Genomic DNA, 14,489 nt, shown 5'->3' with positions numbered 1-14,489 from the left:
GGAAGAAGGTGAGCCTGGAAAGCCTCCAGCCCTGCTCTGCCAGCAGAGGAACTCCCAGCCTGGAGTGCAAATGCTCATCCCAGGGGCAGCGGTAATTGCTGAGGGGAATTGGGAGCAGGGCTGGCTGTGGGCTGGGCCAGAGCCCATCTCATGTTTCACTGCTCTCATCCATCAAGCAGCATCTCCTCTGGTAGCTGAGTCTCTAATGGGAAGGAGCAGCACATTTATAGATCCAGCACTGGGCTGGGAGCTCACACAGGGGCTTGTTGGGAGACCAGGGAACACTCCAGGAGTGTAAGAACATACAGCACCTGTAATGGAGGGAAGTACTAAGCTTTTATTCTTGTGACCTTGTACAAATAGGATGTAATTACAATATAATTCAATTCTGACAGTCTGGAAACCATGGCAGTTGACATAAAGTGACATTTCAGGAGAAATAGGCATGTGTTTTAGTACATCTCTTGCAGTCTCCTAAGCATTATTGATGCTATTTGCTCTTCCTGCTTCCCTTGCTCCACTCTTAATACACAATCAGAACACAAGATTCTGGAAGATGTGCAACAGTGAATCATAGTTAACCTTGTAAATAAAATCCAGTGTGCTAGAGAGTGATGCGAGCTGGTTGCTGTATGCCTGCTGTATTTGTGTTAATATACCAGTACCTTTTAATCTCCTTGGAGAGACTAAATCCTGGCATGCACACCTTCAGGGACTCATTTAGGAAAGCAGAGAATAAAATTCCATTTGAATTGTGATATGGTCTTTGGTTCTGGTGACCTAAACCAAGACTCTCCTCCTTCGATCACAGATTTTGCTCATGCTCAGGGAGCACAAACAGTTCCACCAGGTGCTTGACTCTGCAAATACCCCAGAGATGGATGTGTCACAGCAGGATTTTATCATCCCTCGATCAGAGGAGGAAAAGCTGGATCTGTGAGCTGCTGTGAGCTCAGACACAGACAACTCCAGCCAGCAAAAAGGAAAAGTGACAAGGTATTTTCCATCTGTGCACTTCTCTAGCACTGGAATCATGTTATTCCAATTAACTCTTGTAGCATATGGGCTGTTTTGTGTGCACTAGGAATATCTCAGTGCAGTTAGTTATCTCGGTGTGTCTCTCCCTTCTGAGGCTGGTCGTTACACCTTTGATGAGTCATTTAATAGGCTCATTAAGGAAATGGAGGGGATCTCATCTAAGTGTTCATTCACTGAGCCACAGTCGCCTTCCTTTCAACCCCAGACAAAGAGGGAAACAAAACATTGCCAAATGCATCTCTGTGTGCAGCTCCGAAGAACACAGAATTTGTTTTTAAAGTTGTAAAGAGTGAAAGCAGCCATCCTGCTCTATTCTATGTAATTTCCTGCCTATGGAACTGGGCATGGCTTCTCAACCCTCCACCCCATCACAGGAAAGATTAAATGCTGAGATGGGACACTGAGGAGGATAAAATGCAGGTGAGAAGTTTCCCTGCTCCAAGTAAATTTGGTTTACTGGTAGCCTACAGATGGTTTTCACTGTAGCTGAAGTGCCCACAAGTACAAGTTCTCTGTAAATAGGGAGTGAGATGAGTTATCACTGTGCAGTGTGTGTATAAAACAGGGAGTAAGGCCACTGTGTTTTCCCTTTTCTCCTCCTGTTGGATTCCTGGACAAGCTGCTCATGGGGTGGTGTTCACAGGGGTCCCAGGACAAGGGAAGAGATGAGAATCTTGACTCCATGTTTCAGAAGGCTGATTTATTATTTTATTATATTAAAAGAAAATTATATACTACAAGAATAGAGAAGAGGATTTCATCAGAAGGCTAGCAAGGAATAGAAAGGACTGGAAATAAAATCTTGTGACTGCTCACAGCCTTGACACAGGTGGCTGTCATTGGTCATCAAGTAAAAACAATTTTATATGCTGGGTAAACAGTTCTCCAAATCACATTCCAAAGCAGCAAAACATGGGGAAGCTGAAACTTCTCAGCTTCTCAGGAGAAAAGATCCTAATGGAAGGATTTTTCATAAAATATGTCCATGACACTGCTCAGCCCCTCTGCTGAACCAGCCACCATCCCACACCACCCTATGTGATCATGAGCCACACAGGTCCCTGCTTGTGCCTTGCTGCCAGAATCCAGCTGCATTTAGCAGTGGAAAACAATCAGCTGGTACACTCCAGCCCCAGATTAGGTCAGATAAGGTGTCCCAGAGAATTATTTTATTCAGAACTCTCATTTAAGTTCTCCATGAAATGTCCACATGTTGTTCTTGCTGCTCTCATAGCTCACTTCTCTCTAGTAGCTGCTGTGTATATAATGATCCTCCTCTGTGTCCACACGAGGCTGTTCCAGAAGGCTGGGGAGGAAATACCTGGCCAGAATAAATGGGTTTGTACTGCTGAGATTCAGTTACTTAAAGATTCACAAGGTGCACATTCCTTTAGTGAATGCAGATAGCATGGTGATAAAACCTGAGCATGCAATGCTGGGGGAATGTTTTAGGTAACTGCCACTGAAAACATGCTCTATGGTCAGCTGGCACTAACATAGCCAGGGGAGTCCAATAGAACTGGGTTTGAGCTATTTAAGATGGTTAATAAGTAATTAACCCAGGAGGTGACTGTAACAGACATCATTTGAATCAAGATTGAATTATTGGTTTCCCAGGCATGCTCTGGAATGTATCAGTTTGCTGGCAGGACAAAGCCTCTCAGCCACATTCATTAACAGTCCCTGCATTCAGGAACCCCTCCTAAAGGATGCCTACAGGATCAGATTCACCAGTTACTTCTTCCTTCCTCACTGCTGCCAGGAAAAGGCCACCTCCCCACATTTCCATTCAATTTGTCTTTAGCTGAAAAGATGCTGATTTCATGCTCTCTTACCCTGCAGCAGCCAGCCTGTTGCTAAGATACTGAAAAGGCCAGGGTCTGGGTGTTTTTTCTCAGCCCACTGCAATTCTTATTTATTTATTTATGCATCTTATTTACATAGCTAAACAGATCTCTTCCCTACTGCAGAAGCAGAGCCACGAGGCTCCAGGTTGCACCAGGGTGCCTTGACTTGCATAGCTGCTTGTCCAGCACCATCCTCTGCCCTGTTTTTCCTGTTCATCAACTGAGCAAACTTCTCAGGATATTTGTTGAGCTGGAGTGGCATCCAGGAGTGTGATGGAAGTGTGTTTTAAAGGCTTAGCTGGCCATGGGTTGCCTACCCAGTGTTTGGTCACAGCAGTCCTTGATGGAAATAAAAAGGGTCAGAACAAAGATGGCTTTAAGCCAATTTTCCTGCTTACTTTATTTCTGGCTGCTTTAATTTCAGCAGTGTCCACATTCCAGGCTTCTTATAGCCTAACCAGCTCTGCAAGAGTGAGGAGATGGTTATCCTTCCCTAGCCAGGGAAGAGCCCTGCTGTACAGGCAGTTCTGCAGGACCAGCTGCATTTTTGTAGGGAGGGGCTGGGATCCCAGCCAGGGCACAGCTTTGTCAGAAATTGTATCCAGGGCAGGAGCAGGCTGCTGATGGAGTGTGCATGCACATAGAAACTGGCAGAGCATTTGTAGTGGCTACAGGTGGATAGCAGAGGTGTAATGAAAATGTTGCTGCGCCATTTGTTCCAGATGTGCTCCCCACACCAGAGAAGCTGGAAGTGGTTATTGTGCTCTGTTCCATCCTGCATTGCCCAGAGAACCTCCTTGGCAAACAGGGAATTAGTAGCACTGATGTGAGCTGCTTCTCACAACCAGGAAAGCATCAGGCAGGAATACTGCACCATAGCCTGGCTCTGTTTGTCCTGTTTGTCTTTTGTGAAAAACGCCAATCATTTGGTCTTAAAATTTTGAAAGTTTAATACTAATAAAATGGTTATAAAAGTATCGTTATAACTAGATTAATAGTAATTTTGGACAATTTGGATCAGGACAATATGAGACAATAGAAACAAAGAGTTACAGATGATCCGGGTACCTTTTTTGGGGCAAAATAAGCCCGAAAAAGGACACCCGTTAACATAGGATTAACCCTTAAAAGCAACAGCCTGTTGCATATTCATACACCTCATACATGATGCATAAATTGCATTCAAACACAGGATTCTGTCTGGTCAGTGTCAGCTTCTTCCTCTGAATCCTAACGGTATCATCCTGTCCAAGCAAGGCAGGAAGAAGTTAATTTCTTCTGATAATGGAGCAATAAATTCTTTTTCTCTGAAAGATTCAGGTGTCCTGTGGCTGCTATCTCAGTGTGAGTCCTCTCTTTAAAAAAGTATCCTACATAGCATAGTTTCTATTTTAACATTATGTGATAACCTAAAACTATATTTAACACTACTTAAGAAAATTAATACAGCATAACTAACATAACACATATAATATTCATTTGAATATTTGTGAAAAGCCAATCATAAAATACACATTTTTCACATCTTTCTTTGGTGAAAGCACTGCCACACTCTTCAGTAAAAACTTCAGAGACAATTCAGAGCCCCTCAGAAGCTCTAGTATTTTGTACCTCCTGCACAATACTGTAGCTTGAGAAAGAAAGGAGTGAATCCTGTAGAGATTTATTTGGAGCAAACAGGGACCAAACTGGTTTTTCCCCCTATTTCCTTTTTGTTTCATGAAGCACAGCCAACATTCATGAAGCTCAGACTCTGGACTATACGTGTTCAACACATGTTGCCTTTTGGGCCTCTCCTTACAGCCTTTGGCTGCACTAACTGACAGCTTCTTTGTCTAACTGGTGTAGTTTTCATTGTGCAATTCTTTTTGCTTAAAAAGTAGTTTTTCTGCTTTGATGATCCAGCTATTAGCTGACTCTCTGGAGAAGAACAGCAAGGAGGACATGAATACTTGGCTTTGTACATACAGCCCTGCAAAACAGGGGCTGTGCACAAGGCCAGATGCAATTTTTTTTACATTGAAGTGAGATGAGGAAGGTGATGTTTTAAGTCCACATTGAATTTCCTTCTTATTTACATTAATCATTCAATTACCCATTTGGAAAGCTGAATTATATCTGAGTGGCTTGGCATGCTCATGACATATTCTCTTTTTTTCAGAATAGGCTCTTGGTCTTGTCATTTATGAGACATCTGTCACTGGGGTGTCGACTTCTTTACACCCAGAGGGGTGCTGATTATAAAGCCTTTGCTGACCAGCAGCTCCATGTAGATTTTTAATTTGGCTGAGATTTCACAAGCCAAGCTATGCTGTTTGTGTCAGGTGTGAGTTTGGTGCCATTGTTCACCCAGAGCTCAGGTGCTCTGGCAGGTGGGGGTGTTACCTCATGTGTTACCTCAGGTGTTCTCTCAGCTGAGCTGTGAACAAAGCTCAGGAGACTTGGTACCAGCCTGAATGGCCAGGAATAACTTCTGCTGCCCTGAGAGGGTTTTTGAGGTACGTTTGAAAAGATGAGTCAACGCATCTTCATTTCCTTTGTTGAAGATAGGAAGAATAGGATCTTCCCTACAAGGAGATGTCAGAAAATTAGGGAACAGGAGATGATGTTTAACACCTTAGAAGCAGAGAAGTGGCTGGGATGGGTGAGGATCTCTGCATTTCTCATTCTGGCTCTTCCCACCTGGTGTGCTCAGCTGTCACTCTTGAATTTTGAGAGCTCTGGTAAAATGTGGAGTGGTCTGCAGTGCTGAAAAAGGGCAAAGTAACCCTGAGCTGCCAGGGGCATTGCAGAGACACAGCTGCCCAGTGGCTGAGCACTACTCTGTGCTGCAGACTCTTGTTCTCTCTTTGGTGGTAGTGGGCCCAGCCAGCTTCTATAACCTGAGGTCCTGTAACTCTGAAAGATTCAAGAAGAGCACAGGAATGAAAACAGTACTGATAAACAGAGCACCAGTTGTGCATTCTTACTGGAAAAATAAAATTTAAAAAATTAAAGTGAGAAAAAAATCATAGTATTGCCCAACAAAATATCCTGGATGTTTTGCCATGCACTGCTGATAAGGGATGGCCAAAGGCACTTAAGAGACCAAGTTAGGGTGTTCCATCTCCAGCTCAGAGTGGGCTTTTTCTCTTGCTGCTGTTGCATTTAATTAGGAGAGATAAGAAAAATTACTCAGACCTGTTTCTGGTCTTTCTCAGTTTCACAATTCTAACTAGCATGAAGGAAATTACCCTTTGGGTTTGAGTTTTCCCCATGAGATACCTTCACCCTCATGTCAGAGCCAGCAGTGTCAAGCATGTGCTCTATCAAAGTGTCACCAGAGGGACTCACTTGTTTCACTCTCCTTAAAGCTGGGCTGTCCAGTTAATGTCCTGATAAATCTATTGCCAGTCCCCAGGCAACTCTTCCGTGCCAGGAGTGTTACTAAGTCCATGTGAATTTGTCTGGGAAGGTTCTGCAGTGGGAAATATCTACAGACCAAAGATACTCTGTGGCATTTCAAGAAACAACCCTAATACCTTTTTCATCTGTGATTCTATGTCTGAGAAAGGTGATCACTGCTTTCATAGAGGAATTATTTTTAAAGATGTCCCTGCTCATTGCAACAGGGTTGGACAAGATGATCTTTAAATGTCTTTTCCAAACTGTTCTGTGATTCTGTGACAGAGTAATTGGGAACAGAGTCATTCTGTCACCAATGAGAGAAGGACATCTATAACCTTGGAAACCATTATGTAGGTACCTGGGCTTACATGACATATGAAATTCACTGTAGACAGCAGCATAGCTTTTCTTTTTCATCTTAGTTATTGCTTTCTTGTGAGCTGGTTCATTTTGTTTCATTCACTTTCCAAATAGTGAAACTAATCATGCTGATCATATAAAATATGTACTTTGGAAATGCATTAAGGAATTTGATAGTGATAGAAGCCTCTTTTTAATAACATTTTTTGCATATCATTCTAAATTTTATTGTATCCTTTGTTTTTCTTTGTTTGATGGGGTTTTCTTCCTTTAGATCAAGCAGAAACTAGCTCTTACTCATTACCAGCACTTTCCTTGCATTTCTTGCAAAACAAATTTTGTACAAACAGTTCCTCTACATGCAAGACATTAAAAAATTAAGTACAGATTAGAAATTACGGCTCAATTTTGTATCTAAATATAGGCCTCTAGCTGGACCCTGAGAGGAGTCACAGGAGCACTGGGAGTGAGGGAGCTTCTAAGGGAGCTCAGCCCTTGCACTTGACCTCGGCTTAAGCAGCACTTTGTGCCCAGCCTGAGCACGTGGATATGAGGAGAAAATGTCCTCCTGCCCTGTGGATATCTGTGCTGAGCTGGAGCAATCCCTTATCTTGGTATTTTTTTAGGGAGTGTCTCATTTCTTTTGGTTGAGTTGAGTATCATAGTAGTAAGTAATACAAGACGTAGAGTCAAGATTTTAAATAAAAGACAAAAACAAACTTGGAATAAGCCAGATGGGGAGGGTAGAAAAATATATGGAAATCTCTGGTTTCTGGAGAAACACCTGATTATCACCCAGAGCTCTTTGATAACTGGTGGCAGCATTTGCCTTCTCTGCCCCTCCATACATACCATTTGAGCTCCTAAAATAAGCTTATTAACAGTCAAATCAAGACAGGGTAATCTTTAAATCACATGTAAATGTTGTGTTATACTGAAGCATTAAATGTAGATGCCGATTTTCCCAATGGGAGACTAGATCAGCACAGTTAAGTACTGGAATAGTTTGTCTCCCAAATCATCTTGTGAGAACAGAATTTCCCTTTTACTGTACTGGATGATGGTGATGAATAGGGATTTAGGGGCAGAGGATTATGTGGGGTTTAGATTAGTGGATACCACTGGTAGTCTCATACAGCTGATCTGCTTGCATGGTCCTGATCTTCCTTTCTCCCCTGGAGCTGACCTGTTCAAACTGCCAGGGAAGTGCAGGGGAGTACAGGGACTTAGAGCTGCTTTCTGCCTTTCCTAGCAAATGGGTCTCAGGTCAAATGTTTTCTCTGTATCAGCTGGCTGTTTGTTACCTTTGGTATCTACATTTACCAGCAAGTGCTGTTTGCTGGATGTTTTTAGGCTGCACTCAGTCCTGTGACCTCCAAGTTAATGCCTTGATTTTTTAACTCCAGCATTGAGAGACATGGCACTCTCCTGGAAGGTGGCAGTAGTTTGTACTTCTAATGCAAAATGCATGAAATTATCTCATTTCAGAGTCATCAGGCATGCCTCAGTCTAGACTGTCTCACAGTCCCACTGACTGCTAAAGCTCAGGGAAGGTGCCTGGACTGGTCTGCCTGGTTTAGCCCAGCCTGGCTGACACCATGTGCCATTTCCTGCTCACCCACATCACTCTTAATTACTCCTTACCTCATCTTTCAAGCAATCATAGGGCAGATTTATTTTTTGTTTTGGGAATATGCCATTACCATCGTGCTGTTTCCGTATAGAAATGTCTCAGCTTTCCCTTAGGGCTCCTGTCAGGGTGTCAGTGAGGTACCAGCACAGCCAAGGTGAATTTGTGCATGGCCAGCTCCTGTGAGATTGATGAACAGAGGATGTGATGGGGTCTTGCCTTTTTCTTCCTGTTACTTAACTACAAGAATTTCTGATGGCATCTGGCTCTCCAGCCTTTCCTTCTTTCCCCTTTTTTTTCTTGTCACAGACTGAAGGTCAGGTGCAAAGTGATGGTCAGTGAAGATACTAAAATCTGACCTGAGGCAGGGCATTTCAGGTCATCTAGGTGAACAAGTCACTGCATTCTCCCTGTGCAGCATGGCTGCCTCAGCACTGCAGCAAACTTGACACTCAACATCAGTATTGATACAGCTTAGAGTTCTCCATTTTCCATTATTTTTACCTTTATTAGTCTTCCTTAGGGACTTAGGTAAGGACTATTAACCCCTCTTTGGAAAGACAATGAAAAACATGGAGAGATGGAATCCTGGGCCCTCTGTGAGTCTCTTTGTGTGACAGATGTTGCTATTTAATGTTCTGATTAATGTTAATTAGTATCTTTTGTTTGCTCTAAGTGAAGAGACAGCAGGCTATTTGGGTGAAATCCCTGAATCAACTTGTACTGAAACCAGGCCAGAAATCCATGTAAATCGTTGTAAGTGCAAACCATCCCTATACAACTCTTATGCTAATTTTCTTGGATAATATGCTTGACCCATTTTGGTTTCTTTTCAAATTTTGGTTTCTTTTCTTTACCAAGTGAAGCGATAAAAGCAACAAGTTTAAAATACATTTCCCAGGTAGTGTTGAGTTTGTTGTGGAATTTAGCTCTAAATGCCATTTGTGTGGTTTAAATGCAGTGCGGGCATTATTCAGTTCTTAGATTAGTAGCCCCAGGGAATACCAGGGACACTTGTAATGGCAAACAGGTTGTTAATGTTTGCCCATTGTGCAGTTGAGGGTGGTGATTTGGCTTGCACAGGTTTAGGAGACACTGGCCATGGCTGTGGGGCAGGTGTGGGAAGCTCCCTGGTCCTGCTCTGGAGCTGTCACCACGTCTCTGAGCTGGGGAGTTGAGTTGCTTGTGGATGTCTGCTGTCATGGAACTGCAGGGAGATAAAAAAGGGTCCCCAAAGTGAAGGGGTGACACAGGAGACAGGTGGCAGAAGCCTGCTGTTTTTTAGGAAATTATGCTCCAGGGCAGATGAGGAATTTCTGCCTGTTCCTTCTGCATGGTTTCTGTAGTGTTCTCACTACTCCAGACTATTCTGGCCCACTCAGAGGGCATTGGGATGGAGGAGAGTTTGCCTGTTGGGGAGCTCACTGGTACCACCCCTTGCTTTTCCAAACAGGAAAAAAAAAAATGCCCTCTTTTGCCAAAACAAAAGCATGGGGAGAGAGGAAATATGCTCAGCTCAATTTGCTACATTAGGTAAATACAAAGTATGCCCCAAATATCCTGTAAAATCTGTTTAGAATTTTCAAAAACTCACACTAAGATTCAATATTCCTTTACTTGGTATCAATTCTGGCTCAGGGTTGTCTGGTTCTTTCCTTGTTCCTCTGTCACCTGTCACTCCTTGTGGGGCTAAGCAATAAAATTCACTGATGGTTCAGCTGGAGTCCTGTGCTGCCTTTGCCACTGGAAAAAACATGAACAAGCAAAAAGTCAATGCAACTCTAACCCAGATTCTCAGCAGGCAAGAAGGAAGTTCATGAAGCAAAATATTTCTGGCAGACAATTCACACCTGAAGCAAACCTAGCTGGAGAGAGGAAATTACTTCTGTTGGCCTTAGAAAAAGTGATAGGGGCAGGACAGGAAAGATGGATGAACACATGAAGTAAAAATGTGAACTTAATAAATTAAAAATCAAAAGAGGTTCATGAATTCATTTTAAAGGTTCAAAATAATCTGGAATGGACTGAGTTGAATAATGAGCATGTACCTGTAGGCTGGTGTCCCAGCTATGCTGCTGTTTAATCTTGTTCATGTTTGTGTGGTTGTAGAAATCAAAAGAGGCAGATTTATTTTGGGCATGCCTTATTTAGCTGTAGTTCTAAGTTATGTAAAACCTGAAATGAAGAGGAAACTTGACCCAAACCCTTAAGATTGCAAGTATTAGTAACCACCTCAGTGAGGAATGGAGGGAAGACACAGAACAGAATTAGTTGAATGAGCTTAGAGATACCCAGGGAGTGAGCTGCAGTAGGCTGGGCAGTGATTGGCTGCACTGCTTTTCCCCCTTTGGAGTTTTGGGGTGTGGCTGATAGAGAGTTTCACTTTATTTCTTTAAAGATCATCTATAGGAACACTGTGGAAGAAAATCCTTATGCAGCAGTTGTTGCTTGGAAGCACGAGTAGTGACATGCAGCAGTTTTGGGGAGACTGGGAGAGGAGAATTTAGGTATTTGGCACCATGAAATGAAGATTCTTAAGTCCTCAACTCTTCCCTGTGTTGGGCTACACACTTCCATTGAGGGGGAGTGCATCACCGGTGTGTCAGGAATGCCTCAGCAATTCCACCACGCTGACCTCTGCCACCCTGGGAGAGCACATTTCCCCTCTCCAGTGGGATGGCTTTGCTGGCTTTAAACTGCAGAAATGCATTTGCAGTTGTGCTAGCTAATAGGGAGGATTTGCCCCTCTAACTGTATGTGCTAAAGCACATCACGCCCAGATTTTTCCACACATTTGGAGAATTATTTTAGGAGAAACACAGGTGCATACACCCACTTCTTTTGGGGGAAAAAAAAATAGGCCATGCTAATTTGACATTTTAAATAATAAAAATAAATCTTGGGGAAGCAGTCACCGATCAGAGCGAGCCTGGAAACTGCATTTCTGGAATGGTGCAGGTCATTCCTGAGAGCCATGGTGACTCTGCATTCCAGCATCACGTGGAATCCAGAAGCATGTCTAAAACTGGAACAGAGCTCCAGTTTCTGCTGCTCTCTGATGGTTGGCAAGCCCTTTGTGGGAGAGAAGAGAATAGAACCGTGCGTGTGATCCACAGAGTCTGACTTGTAACCAGGTGGTTTTCACTAGCTGGATGGGTTTGAAAAAGCCCTTCCTGTGCATTCAGAATTACAAGAAGAGCTGATACTATCATTATCATTCCCACTGGGGGGAAAAGACATGTGAACTTATCTTGAAGACTGCCAAATGCCATTCCAAGTGCTCTGAAAGGGGTTTTATGTTTCCTTCTCTGAAGACGGCTGTGATCTTCCCGGATTCATTAATGCATGAGAGGCAAATCACAGAAAGGGCCTTTGTGTTCCTGGAGCTGTGGCAGGAAGGGAGGCTTACCAAGGAGCTGCACATACCTCACTTCCCCGTCTGTCAGAAGATCCTATCCCTGTCAGATAGCAGCAAGACATTCCTGGGGGTGGAGTGAGAATGAATTTATCTTGGGAGTGAGCAGGATTTTGCTTTGCTAGGAGAGCTGGTTTGCTCAATTCAGGAATTTTCCGTTCACCTCTGTTAACCACCGGCATATAAATCCCAACAACTACAATTAGAGCTCCTTACCTTAACAAGTTCACAGTTTTCTGCAGCTCACCTGTCCTTCTGCTGGCTCTCCTCTGTCTCCTGACTGCTTGGTTGCACGGCTTCTCCAAAAATTCCTGCTTTAGAGGTAGGATTTCACAGCTGTGTCATGGAGGGGGCTGCGTTCCTGGTCCTTGAGGAAGGTAGATGTGGTGTTAGGCAGAGATTCGCTCTTTGCTGTAAGGAAATATGAATCTTCTGCGTGGGTTTTATTGTCTTTTGGTAGATTATTCATCACTTCAGCACCCAAAAAGCCCAGCAGAGGGGAAGGCTCTGGATGGAGGGGCTGGGAGGAGTGTGTAGTGTGGCCTGGGGATGTGGTGGTGGGTACCTGTGCTTGCCCTCTCCCTTCCAGCTACTCAGGTGTGAGCAAGATGCACTTGTGTCTGGTTGGATGCGTTTGCTTTGGTCAGTTTAATTCAAAATATTTCATTTACCTGGCTTGATAGTTAGAATTTTGTGTGCTGATTCAGGGTACAGCATAGGCTGTTATCAGGGAGGATCACAGGATTTGCAGGCAGCTCGGCTTCATTGGCTTGAAACAACTGAAAAACATTCTATTTAAAGAGATGCATCAGCCAACGTCACAAATCAGTTGTTAGTTCTTGCAATTGCTAGTTAGAACATGCCAAAATTGTAATCCCTTTGTTATGAATAGGTATGAGAATTACTGAATTGATTATACAATAATATGCAGATGTAGTTCTGTTAAATAACTGTAACCTCTCTGTCTAAAGAGGAAAAAAAGGTAAATAATTCCTTCTAAATGGAAATGCCTGTTGGCTAAATCAGGGGAGGGGTTCGGCTGGCAGAGCCGTGGAATACGTTTGACAATTTGCATCCTCCACCTCGTGCCCTTATTGCAGCATTACATTGGTCTTTCATTAACACGGGCATGTTTGCTGTTACAGCACCTGCTCCCTCCCCTGCCTACCTGGGCAGGTGCCAGCCCCTGGGTGGGAGGGATTGGGAAGGGACCCAGCTCCAGCAGCACAGCAGGGAGGGGCACCAGCAGCCCCACGATCAGAACTCGCTCTTCAGGAAGATCCCAAACGCCCCCAGGCAATGGAGGTGAGGAGGAAGCAGCGTTTAAAGGCTTCAGAAAAGCTGAGCTGTGTTTGGAACAGCAGGTAGGGATTTTCTACAGGTGACACGGAGAGCCACCTTCTTGTCAGCCGGGCTGGAATATGAAGGCTTTCTACTGCAGGAGTTAATTAATTCTTTGGGGAAAATTGCCTTTGAAGAAAAACAAGGAAATAATGAACTATAGGTGCGTTTTAAGGGAAAAATATCTTTCTTCATCCTGCAAGGGTTAAGCATGATCAGAATCTGCTTTAGTCTCAAGAGTTTAACCTCAAGTGCTGCATTTTTTGTTTGCCATAAGCCTATTAGAACTCTCTGTTTCCTAGCAATAACATGTAATTTCTCCCCACTATATAAGTAGAAGAGATGTTAGGGTTTTAATCCTGCCCGCTAGAGCTGTTGCTCAAGTTTCCTATTCAAATGCAAATAGCACCTGGTGCTATTTAGATAGCTGCAATCTTTGATAACCATACTCCAGGAAGAGAGGAGAAAAAAGCGAGGTGGGTCTGACTATTCATTCTGGGAAGCAGGAATGTAACTATATGCCACACCAACCTGCACTGGACATTTCTATCAGATTTTTTGCATTCAGCACGGACTCTTTTTGGAGACAAATGGACAGCCAGAATGATTTCTCTTTCTTGAGCAGGTATGATTTTTCACCAGGAAGAAAAGGCTTCCAGAGAAGATGAAAATGTAGTGGATGGAGTTTTACCTTGCCTGATTGTCTTGAGAGGAGTTACTTCTGGGACATTTTGTTTGTTTCTTCAAATCCTGTATTGTTTTCCAGATTTTCATTTGTAGTTTTCAGAGTACTGATTCTTTTTATTTTTTTTATTGTTTCCTTGTGCTTTTTTTGCTCTGTGTCAGATAGATAAAAGAAGTTATGATAAATTATTGAGAAATCAGGAGCAATCTGGGAGGCTGCTCCGCTATTTAGGATTCACAGACAAGAGATAAAATTACCTCTTACCTAAAACAAGACCAGTGCCAGATGTGAGTTAAAAAGCTTATTCTGTGGGAAGTTTTAATTGCATAAATTGTTTTCATTTCACTTGTCGAGATGCCAGTTTATTCACGAAAGAGTTTTACAGCCTTGTTGAGTTTTTCAGGGCTGTTTTACCCGTTATGACATGTGGAAACTGAAGGACACTTTTTTGGAGGGTTGTGACTTAATGCCATCATCTTCCTGCTAAAATCAAAGTATCTACAGAGTACAGAATGCAGTTGAGATCTGCAGAAAAGCAGAAGTGTGTGTTTTAACAGATTTTAAAGGAGAGATTTACAAACTGGCAGAAAATTTCAAGGAGTGCTTGAAAGAAATCAGCATTATATCAATCTCTGTGAATTTACAAATAATCCAGAAGCAGCAATTCGTTGGAAGGGAAGAAGCAGCAAAGGAAAGACTCTGCTGACAGGAATATCATCTTTCATGGGAGAAAACTGGACATAAAGAATGAACAGTTGCTACCAAACTGGAGAAGCACAGCCGTGA

At 43.1% G+C, this 14,489-nt stretch overlaps 1 protein-coding gene across 7 annotated transcripts in view; it reads left to right on the top strand.

Annotated features, from left to right (window-relative positions):
- The window catches only part of RABGAP1L (RAB GTPase activating protein 1 like), a 229,924-nt gene that overhangs the window by 183,289 nt on the left and 32,146 nt on the right, over window positions 1-14,489 (top strand). Inside the window, exon 1 of one of the 7 annotated variants that reach the window (XM_059478399.1) lies at window positions 11,785-11,999. The exons of the other annotated variants lie outside the window; for them this stretch is intronic. The gene's annotated coding sequence lies outside the window, so the exon portion shown is untranslated. Of the gene's footprint in view, window positions 1-11,784; window positions 12,000-14,489 lie in introns of those variants that run through there. 7 annotated transcript variants of the gene reach the window in all.

The sequence above is a fragment of the Ammospiza nelsoni genome, chromosome 9 (genome assembly GCF_027579445.1).
Source record: "Ammospiza nelsoni isolate bAmmNel1 chromosome 9, bAmmNel1.pri, whole genome shotgun sequence".
In the NCBI taxonomy this organism is placed as follows: Eukaryota; Metazoa; Chordata; class Aves; order Passeriformes; family Passerellidae; genus Ammospiza; species Ammospiza nelsoni.
Note: the sequence above shows the minus strand (reverse complement) of the source record. Positions and strands in the feature narration are given on the sequence as shown.